Source organism: Medicago sativa, chromosome 5 (assembly GCF_051527215.1).
Source record: "Medicago sativa cultivar Bolivia chromosome 5, Bolivia_mono, whole genome shotgun sequence".
NCBI classification, from domain to species: Eukaryota; Viridiplantae; Streptophyta; class Magnoliopsida; order Fabales; family Fabaceae; genus Medicago; species Medicago sativa.
Genome location: NC_140753.1, coordinates 48621775 through 48633987, shown reverse-complemented (window position 1 = coordinate 48633987; position 12213 = coordinate 48621775). Strand labels below are relative to the sequence as shown.

Here is a 12213-nt window from a genome sequence, read left to right as displayed (position 1 = left end):
ATTTCAGGCACACCTTATGCTTAAGTGGTTCTTAAATTTTTTTGATATATTTCTTTCGACTTCAAAAACAAAAAATCACTTAGTGTCGTTGACATATACAATCCATACAATTCCTAAATTAAAAAAAAAAATACAATCCATACAAGAGGCAATTATTATTTTTTTAATGATAAATTCTTAGACACCTTAGAGTTTTGATTAGTATTGATATTGTGTAGAAAAATAACTTTTGTCTTTGATAAATATAAACAAAAACAGAACAAATATTTTTCACTAATATAGAAAAAAAAATCAAATCCACTTCAATTACTTTGAAAATATCTAGCCATTGGATAAAAAACAAATTTTCAAAGTAATTAAATGAAATAGTTAATCATAACAATTAGATGCACGTATTCAAATCCAGACCAAAATATTCACATCAAACATGAGACAATTAATTAGTTAAAGAGTTTTTCTATTCACATCCCATGTATTTTTTATTACACCTAAATTTACTTAAACTTTTATAATAATATCAAAATTGTCCTTTTATAAAAAATTCTTAAAACCTTAATTTCATTGTCACTCTAAAATTTCACTCTCTTTCACCCACAAACAATCATGGATGTTCAATCAATCTCTATAGAAGATTGAAAAGTGAATCAAAACATCTCTCATCTATACTCGATTGCATATAAGTAAGTGATTTGATGGAAGGTTCATACTTGATATGTTATGCAGCGTACAACGACAGTTATTTGATGGTGGCGTTAAACGTTAATTTACATTGTAGGTTAACTTAAATTCAGTTTAAATAGGTTCATGTAAACTTAGTTTACATAACCTAGTTAAACTGAGTTTACATGTACATACTTAAAATAAGATTACGTAGAATCATTAAACAAGGTTGAAGAGGTTAAAGCAAAATTTAACTTTTAGTATGTACATTTAAACTCAGTTTACATGACTCGCTTAAACTAAGTTTACATGACCTACTTAATTTGAGTATAAGTATGTACACTCAAACTCAATTTACATGACCTAATTAAATTAAGTTTACATAACCTACTTAAACTGGGTTTAAGTATGTACACTCAAACTCAGTTTACATGACCTACTTAATAAACTAAGTTTAAATGACCTACTTAAATTGAGTTTTGGAAGAGGAAAGAAGGAAGAGACGTTAGTTTTCTGGGTGAATGGCTGAATTTGAAAATTAAATTTTATTTAAGGGTAATTTTGTCATTTTGAAACATAACTAGAAATATGTGGGATGTAATTAGAAAAATTCTTAATTAAAATGTGAGGCCTAACTCATTTTTTAGCCATTTCAAACTTTGTGCTACAACTTTTTACTAAACATGCATTAAAAAATATAGTGCTCCACTTTCCTATTTTAATTAAAAAGATATGACAATAGTGTTCACCCATTATTTAAAAAAAAAGATATGAAAACCCCTAAATATGTTTTTGGTCCCTATAAATTTGTTTTAGTCTTTCTAAATAATTTCTTCAACTTTTAGTCCTCCAAAAATTTTTCATCTGCACTTTTGGTCCCTCCTTTAGAGTTAACTCATATGTAGAATTCATATTTTTGCAGAAAAATTTATAATATTATAAAGATCTCTCCCAAAAAAAATTAGAATTTTTTACCAAACACATGAATTAAATATGAATTTTTATATTTTTGGTGGTAGAAAATTTATATTTAATTTATGTTTTGTTAAAAAATTCTAATTTTTTTGCGAGTGATTTTGACAATATTCTATACATTTCTGCACAATTTCATTAAAAAATACAAAAATTTACTTAAAAATAGGGATCAAATGTGTTGGTTGAAAATTTTATAGGGTCTAAAAGTTGAAAGAAAATTTTAGAGACTAAAACGAAAAGTTGGTATATTTATAGGGACTAAAAACATATTTAACCAATTATATATTAATGGACCAATTTAAATAATTAATGTGTATACATCATACCCATTACTAAGGTACATTATCTAATCTTATTTTATCTTATTCCCGAATAATTTTTGGGCGGACACAAGAATTTTGACACTTTATTTAATCACAAAAAAAAACACAAGAATTTAAAAATTAATGATTCCTGTACTTATTAATTTTTCCACATTTTCTTTCTATGTATGTGTGACCAAATAAAGGGTCTAAATTCTTGTCTCCATACAAGAATCACTCGTTATCAGCTCCTATTCTACACTGTTGCATCATTTCAAGTTCTTTCTTCATCTTCCTCTTTCATTCTCACATTTACTCCAAGGTATTTATACTTGATTTCAACTCTCTTAACATGGGTGTGTGTGTAGTGTGTGTAGCAAAGAAAAGTTTGAGACTTTGTTAAGTGTGTTGTCTTGTTATTACTTGCATGACAGAAGAAAGAAAGAAAGAAGAAAGAAAGAAAGAAAGAAAGAAAGAAAGAAAGGAAGAAAGTCACTGAGATAGAAAGGAAGTTTGCATTTTTTATAAGGTAACATTGATTTCTATTAAAAATGTTGAGTTATTACTTGTTAAATATGATTCATGTATGATGAGATTGTTACTAGTGTGCATGTATGTTGAAAATATGGTTCAATCTCAATTTCATTAACTTGTTTTGCATGTGGGTCATTTTAATTTAAAGTATATAATGGGGGGTAGGAAAGGAATGGGTGAGATTGAGAATAAAAAATATGGTAAAGTTGCTGAATACTGATATACGTGTGGTATCATACTATCATGTTCAATTCCATACTAGATTGAATTGTGAATAGGTTGTTGGAACCATTTTAATTAAACTCTGATCTTATATAGCCAGTGCTTCGTAAATACTAGCATGTGTTCGGCACCAGACATACGTTTAATCTAAAGTGTTAGTGCTACGTAACTTAGAAGAAGGATGGAACAATTTTGTAGGAATAGGATATACTCAAGTCGTGATAGACCAATATGCTACTAAGTCTGATGTGTTTGTAATATAATTTCTGAGTATTTGATTTGATTTTTGAGTGTATAGTTTTCAATATGTATTTGATATCAACCCACCACCAGTCAGTTATTATTTGTTAGTCTGTCAATTTGATGAAATGAGCCAAGTCTTAATCTTAATGATGATGAAGAAGCTTATGGAATCTCATTCTTGAATGTATCAAAATCACAAAAACATCCTTAAGCGTGTCTTTTGTTAGTAATATATTATGGACTAAACTAGCTAAGCACAGACACATTTGAAGACCAAATCAATTAATCAGTGGCATATTTGTAGACAAAATGATTGTTTACTCGAATACTGATTTCTAATTGTTTAGCACTCTTACCAACTATCAAGTACCTAAAATTTGATTTCTCTTGCTATGGCTTTGTTTCATATTTCTAGCAGATATTAAAATTCTGGTTTGTGCTCGACTTCAAAGAAGTTTCATTTCAATTTTTCACTTCCTTAGTTCCTGTGGATTGCAGAGACTTTGTCTTTCTTATTCTAAATTGTTACTGTGTCAGAGTCAGAGCTATATAGTGGCTTATAATCTTCCTTACCGTGGCATTTATTGCATGAAAGGCAGTGGTAGCCAAAACTTTCTGGTAATTTCCAATGTGACAAAAATTGACATGGTTTGACATGTTTCTTCGCCTAACTCTGAAACAAGTTTGTAATGGATTGTTTCAGAGTTTTCTAGTATTGAATGAGTGGTTGATTGGTTGATGTGAAGGTTGTTGTTTTTGACGGAAATGAAGTTGTAGGAATAATTTGAGTAGCTTAGGCCATAGCCAAATTCATAGACCTTTGGACCTGTGTAGAAACGGTAGGTTCTACTGGGATAGCCTGATGATGGATCAGCTCTCATTCTCATGTCTGTCATTGGTAGTCTCCCCCCTGCAAGCATCCCATTAGTTGAGTAATAGTAGTTTTAGGAAAATATACATGAGAAAGTTATTTGGGGCATGTATATAGTGTATTTTGGTCAACAAGAAAAATCTTACAACACTATAATCTATGTTTTAAATTGTGGACACTTTTAAGTTGCATTGACATGGATGATATTGTAGAAAACATTTGCTAAATATATTTGACGTTGCTAAAACCGTCGTATAGAAAATAGTCTTCATTTTATGGTCACACTCACAATCACAGTTGCAGACTATTTTTAAAAACCATAAACATAAAGACTATGTGGCTGCTATTGTGGTTGCGACCTTGACTATTTTCTTTGAATCTGGATCTTCTGCTACCATCTAGTCAGTTCAGCCAAATCTCTTTTGTTGGTTCAAGGTTCATTCCGCATCCAGTAATTGAGATTTAGTTGTGTTTACTAAATGGTTGCATGAGACCGAAGCTGATTTTTCAGACTCTTTCCTTTGTCTCCCAATATAAAATAAAAAGTAAAAAATTCCCATTTTGCTTAACTAAATATGATCTTATTCAATAGTTAAGACTTTTCCAAATCTATGAAGTTTATACATGTTTTCAGGATCTTGGTCGTGCGCACTACATTGCATGCAGTTAGCAATATCTGAACCATCCGATCAAGATTGAGCAGTTTAAATTTCAAACTTGATATTTTAGATTTTAAAAAATCAAATCGTCATTGAAATCTGAACTGTCCAATCTTCAGATGTTACCTGACTGCGTGCAGTAACACTGCAAACAATCTAAATCCATTTTTTTACCATATTATGTGATTTTATCTGTCAATGGATAAAGCATAGAAGAAAACTAACCTGGGTTATAGTCACCAAACACAACCTGAGCAAGAGCCCTTCCACCAAGTTCACCAGGATAACCAGCCCAAATAATCCCTCCAATTTTGTCATTATTCTTAGCAAAAGTAATATCAACAGGACCACCACACAAAATTACCAAAATAACAGGCTTCTTAGAAGCTTTAGCAACACTTTTAATAAGTTCCTGTTGCTTACCTGGTAACTCTAAATGATCTCTGTCAAGTGTTTCCGTCTCTTGACTTTGATCCAATCCCATAACCAAAATAACATAATCACTTATTTTAGCAACTTCAACTGCTTGGTCAATTTCAGCTGAAACACACTTTGTTCCATCAAGACATCCAGAACGATAATGTGTTTGGCTAGCATAAGTGTAAAAGCCTTTTAAGATTGATACATTTTTACAAGTAGGACCAATATAGTTTCCTAAAAGAACTATTGATGATTTATTGGCATTAGGGCCTATAACTCCAAGGGTATTTACTCTTGGAAGTGGGAGAATTGAGGCAGTGTTTTTTAAAAGTACAATGCCACTTCTTGCAGCTTCAAGAGCAAGGTCTAGGTTTTCTTTAGAGCATACTTGATTTGGACCAATTCTTCCATATTGGAGTTTGGTTGGATTCCCATCAAACAAGCCTAGTCTTATTCTAATGGTAAATAGATTGTATAGGGCACGGTCGATTTGAGATATAGGAATTTTTTTTTGTAATACTGCTGACTTAATGTAAGTAATACAGTTTTATGTTACTTGAATTTGAAGCAACGTAAGTTTGACTATCGACTTTGTGTGTTTCCAGTGCTTAACTATAGATATTTAGGGGACTAAATTTTGCACCTGCAGCCTTGCTTTCTATTCTAAATTCTGGTTCTTGAGACCGTTTATAATTTCCTGTAGTTTTGCTAGCATTGATGTGTTCAACGACCATACAAATTAGGCATGTCCAAGAGGTTCATAATGTAGAAAGAGAGAAGATGCACAGATATTAAAAGACAATTCATACACTGAGGAGAAATATCATCTTAGGCTTCCTCTTTGGTTCCTAGTTCTGTTTTCTCAATATTCGATCTCGTACTCAGTGGCTTTTGTTCTTGACACACAGGAATTTGTAATAGTTATTGCAGAATGTGTCAAATAAATGTCAAAACAGTTTATGTTTGAAAGTAACCTGAAACTACATAGTATGCTTAAAGTTGAAATTTCTTCTCACTTTTTTTATCTGATGTTATTTCAACAAATCAAGCATTTGATTACTGGAGTGATACCAGTATTTTAACTAGCAAAGTTTGGGACTTTTGTATATGTTAGTTCTATGATTATATGTGAATGTGTCATTTTCTAAAAGCTATTTGGAGAATGTATGTTCTGGTTTTTCTCATAAATATTCCAAAAGAATAATCTAATGTGTTTATCTTATTTGTACTAATTTAGACGATGTTTGATTCATATTGACATATCATGGTAAATAACCATGTTTTATGATTTACCTTCATTTTTATCGTTTTGTTGATCATGTTATGTTAGTGGCTTATCATGTTCACTTTATGCCATGAAGTCCTGTAATGTCAAAGATCTTATCTGTTACAGAACTTTTTTCTGAAATCAACAAGTACAAACTTAATTTAAATACATTTTTTTGATTGCACTTTATTTATGATCTTGTATGATATATTTTTTGTTCTGTCTGTGACAAGGGCAAAAATTGGTATTTGATGTCTTATCTCTAACTGTAGCATGTAATTTGGCAAGGGATTGATTGTAGGAATTATTAATTTCAAGTAACTCTATAATTGTCTTGTGGAAGTTAGTTTGTATCCCTTGTCATGCAAAAGGGTATGGTGCTTATTCAGCCTCATATACTCTCGTTGGCATAAAGATACTCGTATAAATACTATGTTGTTTTTTCTCAATTCTTGATAACAAATCATAGTATTTTAAACCGGATTTTACATAGCATTTTATTATTTTTACTTAAGAGGCTAGAGGAGTGCTAGCGCCACATGTTCTTGCTAATGTACTTTTCACCAGTTGAACTAAAACATTCTCATTATACAATCTATTAATTTACATTGAATAACGATTGTTGTGTGTTTGATGGTATATGCAGTCAGCACAGCAGAGAGGAGTCCTCTGTTCCTGGAGAGTCCAAATTTTCCGCACTTGGAGCTCATTCAGCATTTTCAGAAAAATGGCCGGGGCCTTGCTTGGTGTTGTTGTGAAGAATTTATCACCTCTCCTTCAAAATGAATTTGCAACCCTTTATGGAATGAAGTCAGAAGCTCAAAAGTTGTCAGCCACCTTAGATTTAATCAACTCTATTCTGGAAGATGCCGAGCATAAACAACTCAATAACTGTTCGATAAAGTTATGGCTTCAGGAACTCAAAGATGCAGTGTACGTGTTAGACGATATTGTTGATGAATGTTCCATTGAATCCCATCGATTCAGCGGTTTACCCTCGTTATATCCAAAGAATATACTGTTTCGCCGTAAAATATGCAAGAAACTTAAAGAGATAACAATAAGACTCGATCAGATTGCTGAAATGAAAGACAAGTTTCTCTTACAAGTTGGTGGCACTATGAAAGAAATGTCCATTGAAGTTGCTGAATGGCGCCAAACTACATCAACTAATGCTGAGCTTATAGTGTATGGACGAGAAAATGATAAAAAGAAGATTGTGGAGTGTCTTGTAAACCAAGTGCAGGATTATGACTTAGTTTCCATCTATCCAATTGTTGGCTTAGGTGGAGTTGGAAAAACATCTCTTGCCCAATTGGTCTACAATGATCATCAGGTATGCAACCACTTTGATACGAAGATTTGGGTGTGCATTTCTGAAGTTTTCTCTGTCAAGAGTATTTTGTGTTCTATTATAGAATCTATCTCAGGAAGTAAATATTATGGCTCCAATTTAGATTTAATGCAAAGAAAAGTTCAGGAAATGTTGCACGGTAAAAGATTTTTACTTGTCTTGGATGATGTTTGGAAAAAAAACCAGGAAATTGAATTTGGATTAGACCATGATAACTGGAATCGGTTGAAATCTGTGATGTCGTGTGGATCCAAAGGTGCGTGCATATTACTTTCCACTCGTGACAGAGATGTTGCAAAAATCACAGGAACGTGCCAAGCTCATTATCTATCTGGTCTCTCTGAATATCAATGTTGGCTGTTGTTCAAACAACATGCATTTGGTCAAGAGAAAGAAGAACGACCGGAGCTAGTGACAATAGGCAAAGAGATCGTAAAGAAGTGTGGGGGGTTGCCTCTTGCAGCACAAGTATTAGGAGGCCTTATGCGCTCAAAAATTCATGAAAAGGAGTGGCTTGAAATTAAAAACAGTGAACTTTGGAGTTTACCCGGTGAAAATTTCATTTTTCCTGCGTTGAGACTGAGCTACTTATATTTAACACCAACTCTTAAGCAGTGTTTCTCATTGTGTGCAATATTTCCTAAAGATACAGAAATTATGAAGAATGATTTAATTTATCTCTGGATGGCAAATGGATTTATATCATCCAGAAAAAATTTGGAGGTAGAAGATGTTGGTAATATGGTTTGGAATGAATTGTTCCAAAAGTCATTCTTCCAAGACATCAAGTTGGTTGCTGATTCTGGAGACATTTCTTTCAAGATGCATCACATTGTCCATGATCTTGCTCAATATGTTACAGGACCAGAGTGTATGATTTTGGATAACACAGAAACTGATTTGGTAAGAAGCACTCATCATATTAGCATTAATTATTCCAGTTTACAATCAATCAACGAGTGCACCTTCAAAAATGTTGAATCCTTGAGAACATTATATGGTGTAAATTTTTGTGACTGGCGCGGGTTTGATCGTAGTCACTTCCTGAAATGTAGTTCTCTGCGGGCTTTAAGCATAGATTGTGCAGTGTTATGTTCACTTGGGAGTTTTACTCATTTGAGACATTTAGAGCTTCACGGTGTATCATCCATTTCTCCTATTTTTGACTCAATTCATACCTTGCGGAAATTAGAAGTCTTGAAAATTAAAAGTTTTCGCGGAGATTGTACTCTACCAAAACAATTGAGTCGCTTACAGAATCTCAAACATCTTGTTATTGATCAATGTGATGTAATAACTGGTCTTTTTCCTAATATTGGAAAATTATCTTGCCTAAGAACATTAAGTGTTTTTATTGTTTCTCGGGAGAAAGGATACAGCTTGGCAGAGCTACGTTATCTAAAGTTGGAAGGCAAACTAATCATCAAACGTGTAGAAAATGTTGGTAGTTTATCAGAAGCTCGAAAGGCCAATTTGATGTGTAAAGCAGATCTCCAAGAATTATGCTTGTCATGGTCGTCTGAGGTAGAATCAACTGAGGGACCTAGTGCAGAGCAAGTACTCGAAGCACTTCATCCTCACTCAAATCTGAAGAGGCTGCACATAGATTTCTACAATGGATTATGCTCACCAAGTTGGATGAGTGTTTTGTGTAGTTTAGTTTCTCTGCATCTTCAGCATTGCACCAATTGTGTATGGCTTTCACATCTTAGCAAACTACCATCTTTGAAAAAAATTACTTTGCATGAGATGAATAATTTGAGGTACATGAATGATGATGAATGTTGTGATGGTTTAGAGGTGACAGCTTTCCCATCTTTGGAGAAACTCACATTAGTTAAGTTACCAAACATAGAAAGGTTGTTGAAAGTGGAAAGAGGAAAGATGTTTCCTCATCTTTATGAGTTAACCATCGAGGATTGCCCTAAACTTGTGCTGCCTCACCTTTCATCTATTAAAGAGCTATTTGTAGTTGGATGTAACAACAGTTTACTGAGCCGAATCTCCAGTTTCAATGGACTTATTAGGCTTCATCTTCAAAGAAACGAAGACTTAACATCCCTCCCAGATGGCATGTTGAGAAATCTGACTTCTCTTCAAAATCTAACCATATCTGATTTCTTTCAATTGAAGGAATTACCAGAGCTAATTTGGGAAAGTAAGCAGTTCCTTCGAAGAATTGATATTCGTAAATGTGAAACATTGAGATCATTGCCGGAAGGTATCCAACACCTCACTTCACTTGAGCTTTTGACTATTGATGGTTGCTCAAAGTTAAAGGAGTGGATCATGGAGATATTAGGGGGAGATTGGAGCAAGATACAACAAATTCCACAATTACAGATCTGGTAGAATGGAGAAAGAATATACATTTCTAGAGAGTGGTAAGATCTGTCTTCTCTTTCCACCCTTCTTTTGATTGAATGTCTTAGTATTTAGTCCCAAGTTTTAACCATATATGCCAATTACTTTAGATTTTTCGATATTTTATACCACAGCTTTTTCTAAATTTTGGGCTGTAAACAATTTAGATGGAATGCTTGTGATTAAAATTTCAGGCACAACTATCTTGGATGCTGTTGAGGTGACTTTGAGCTGTGAAACAGAAGTTATTTACTAGAGTGTTCTATAGGATAGACTGATTTTTATTTTTCCATTATTGCTGTTGGTACAGGACTCTTAGCAACTAGTGTTTCACTTTTCAGAACATGTTGTAATCCTGTTTAATGGAACAACCATTTGTGGTATAAGGCCATATGTATTCAATGTCATTTTCTGAGGATTGCATTTATGTATTTGTGGCTTATTTTGTATTGTATGATTCAAATTTGAGTGTTTCACTTTTCATTTCTTTCAAGTCTTACTAATCTCATATTATTGTATTTCCCTTTATGTTATTACTTATTTCTGGTTATATTGTGCATAAGAGCTAAAACTTGTTTGAGAGAAAACTATACAGATTAATTTGCTTGAAATTTAGAATGATTAAATTTCTCTTGCACTTCCTTAAATTGAGTACATATTATTATTATTATTTTTTATAAAGAAAACCATTTGAATTCCATTCTCGATCAACAAATGCAACTCAATATAATAATGTAAATGCATTTTGTAGCTCACAAATATTATATGCATAGAAAAATGTAACTGCTGTCTGTTAGTCACAAACTAATGATATGAAATAGTCATGCATTTCTTTGTAACTTGTAAGTGACGTTTACATTGTCAAACATTGAAGTGTATGAAGCAACACCCTCTATCCTACTCATGTATTATATTTGTTGAATAATTTATACATGGGCACTTAATGTAAGTACATATGTTGTAAGTACTTTAAACATTTAACCAAATAAAGTCAATATCATTTGTAATGTATAACGCCATTCTGGATAGTTAATTACACTATCAATTTCAGGGATTATCTCTACTTTGATACATTGTATATATTGGATGGTTTCGTATAGAATGGACTTATTAAATGTATCGGGAAAACTGCTTTCTTTCTTTTTTTTTCCATATGATTTTGCTCATTCCCTCTTCAAACTACCAAAAATATCTCCAATGTAAGATAATTAACTTTCGGTAAAACCAACGTGAGTTAACTCACGTCAAAAGCAACGCGACTTAACTCACGTAGTGCCAACGTGACTTACCTCACGTTGCGATGCATTATTGTTTAGGACAAACCCAGCAACTCCACACTTCAAACACACACTTATTTCCCTCTTCACCTCCAAAACACCAAAAAGTGCGATTTTTTAGGAGCAGAAGCTTGAGCTCATATCATTGAAAAGTGTCATGAAGCAAGTTTCTAATTTCATTAAACGTCAAAAATCAGGTAATGTATCATCCAACCTCTTTAGATTTTGTGGGTTTTTGAGTTGTGTTCGTCATTCTGCGAGGCATAATATGGCTTGACTTAACTCACGTTAAGTTGAGCAATCAACGTGAGTTAACTCACGTTGGGCCAACGTGACTTAACACACGTTGGTGCCAGAGTTTGAATTTTGGCGTCATTATCCCTCACCCTACACAAAGTACGAAGTTTTTCTCATTTTCACCCAGTATTGAAGCATTTCGGATTATATAATCCGAAAAACTTTGATAGCTAGGTTTCAGATTATATAATTTGAGACATGTCAGAGTTTTGCACGGTGGTATGTGACTCATAAAACACGTATTTTAATGGTTTTTACATGTTTTAATGGATGGTAAAACCCCTTTGAACACATTTTTTGACTCTACATTAAGTGTAATTACAATCTATGCACCTATTCCTCACATATTTCCCCTATAAATACCATTCCTGCCTTCACCATTTCTCACACCATCATCTCACACTCGAATTTTTTTTTTGTCTGCCCTATAATGAAAAAAAAATAATTCTAAATCTGCCCTACATGAAAAAGAAAGTCCAAAACTACCCTACTTTTTCTCTTTCTCTTTATTCCCCACAAAACAGGTTTGGGAGGTGTCTTTCCCATCAATTTTATTTTGGGGGCAAGACCCTGTTTTTTTGTCCTATTATGTTCTTGGGCCCTCAAAAACTGACTTGCGGGGTGCACTTTTCAGATTTTTGTTTTGTTTTTTATACCCCATTTTGCGGGGTACACCCCCTCCCTTTTTCGTTTTTAAATTATTTTTATTTTAAGATCATAAAAAAAATATTCCTTTCAAAAACAATTAAAAAAAATTTGAAACAACAA

The 12213-nt window shown here is 32.9% G+C and overlaps 2 pseudogenes across 2 annotated transcripts; one reads left to right on the top strand and one right to left on the bottom strand.

Annotated features, from left to right (window-relative positions):
- The first annotated feature begins 2372 nt into the window (after positions 1 to 2372).
- On the top strand, positions 2373 to 10347 carry LOC146922611 (putative disease resistance protein RGA4 pseudogene; annotated as a pseudogene). Its single transcript, XR_015012527.1, has 3 exons — positions 2373 to 2466; positions 6800 to 9891; positions 10066 to 10347. The product of XR_015012527.1 is annotated as a putative disease resistance protein RGA4 pseudogene (transcript).
- LOC146922612 (putative beta-D-xylosidase 7 pseudogene) lies at positions 3398 to 5427 on the bottom strand (annotated as a pseudogene). The gene is made up of 2 exons (XR_015011149.1): positions 4692 to 5427; positions 3398 to 3846 (listed from the first exon to the last, which is right to left on the bottom strand). The product of XR_015011149.1 is annotated as a putative beta-D-xylosidase 7 pseudogene (transcript).
- Positions 10348 to 12213: the final 1866 nt, after the last annotated feature.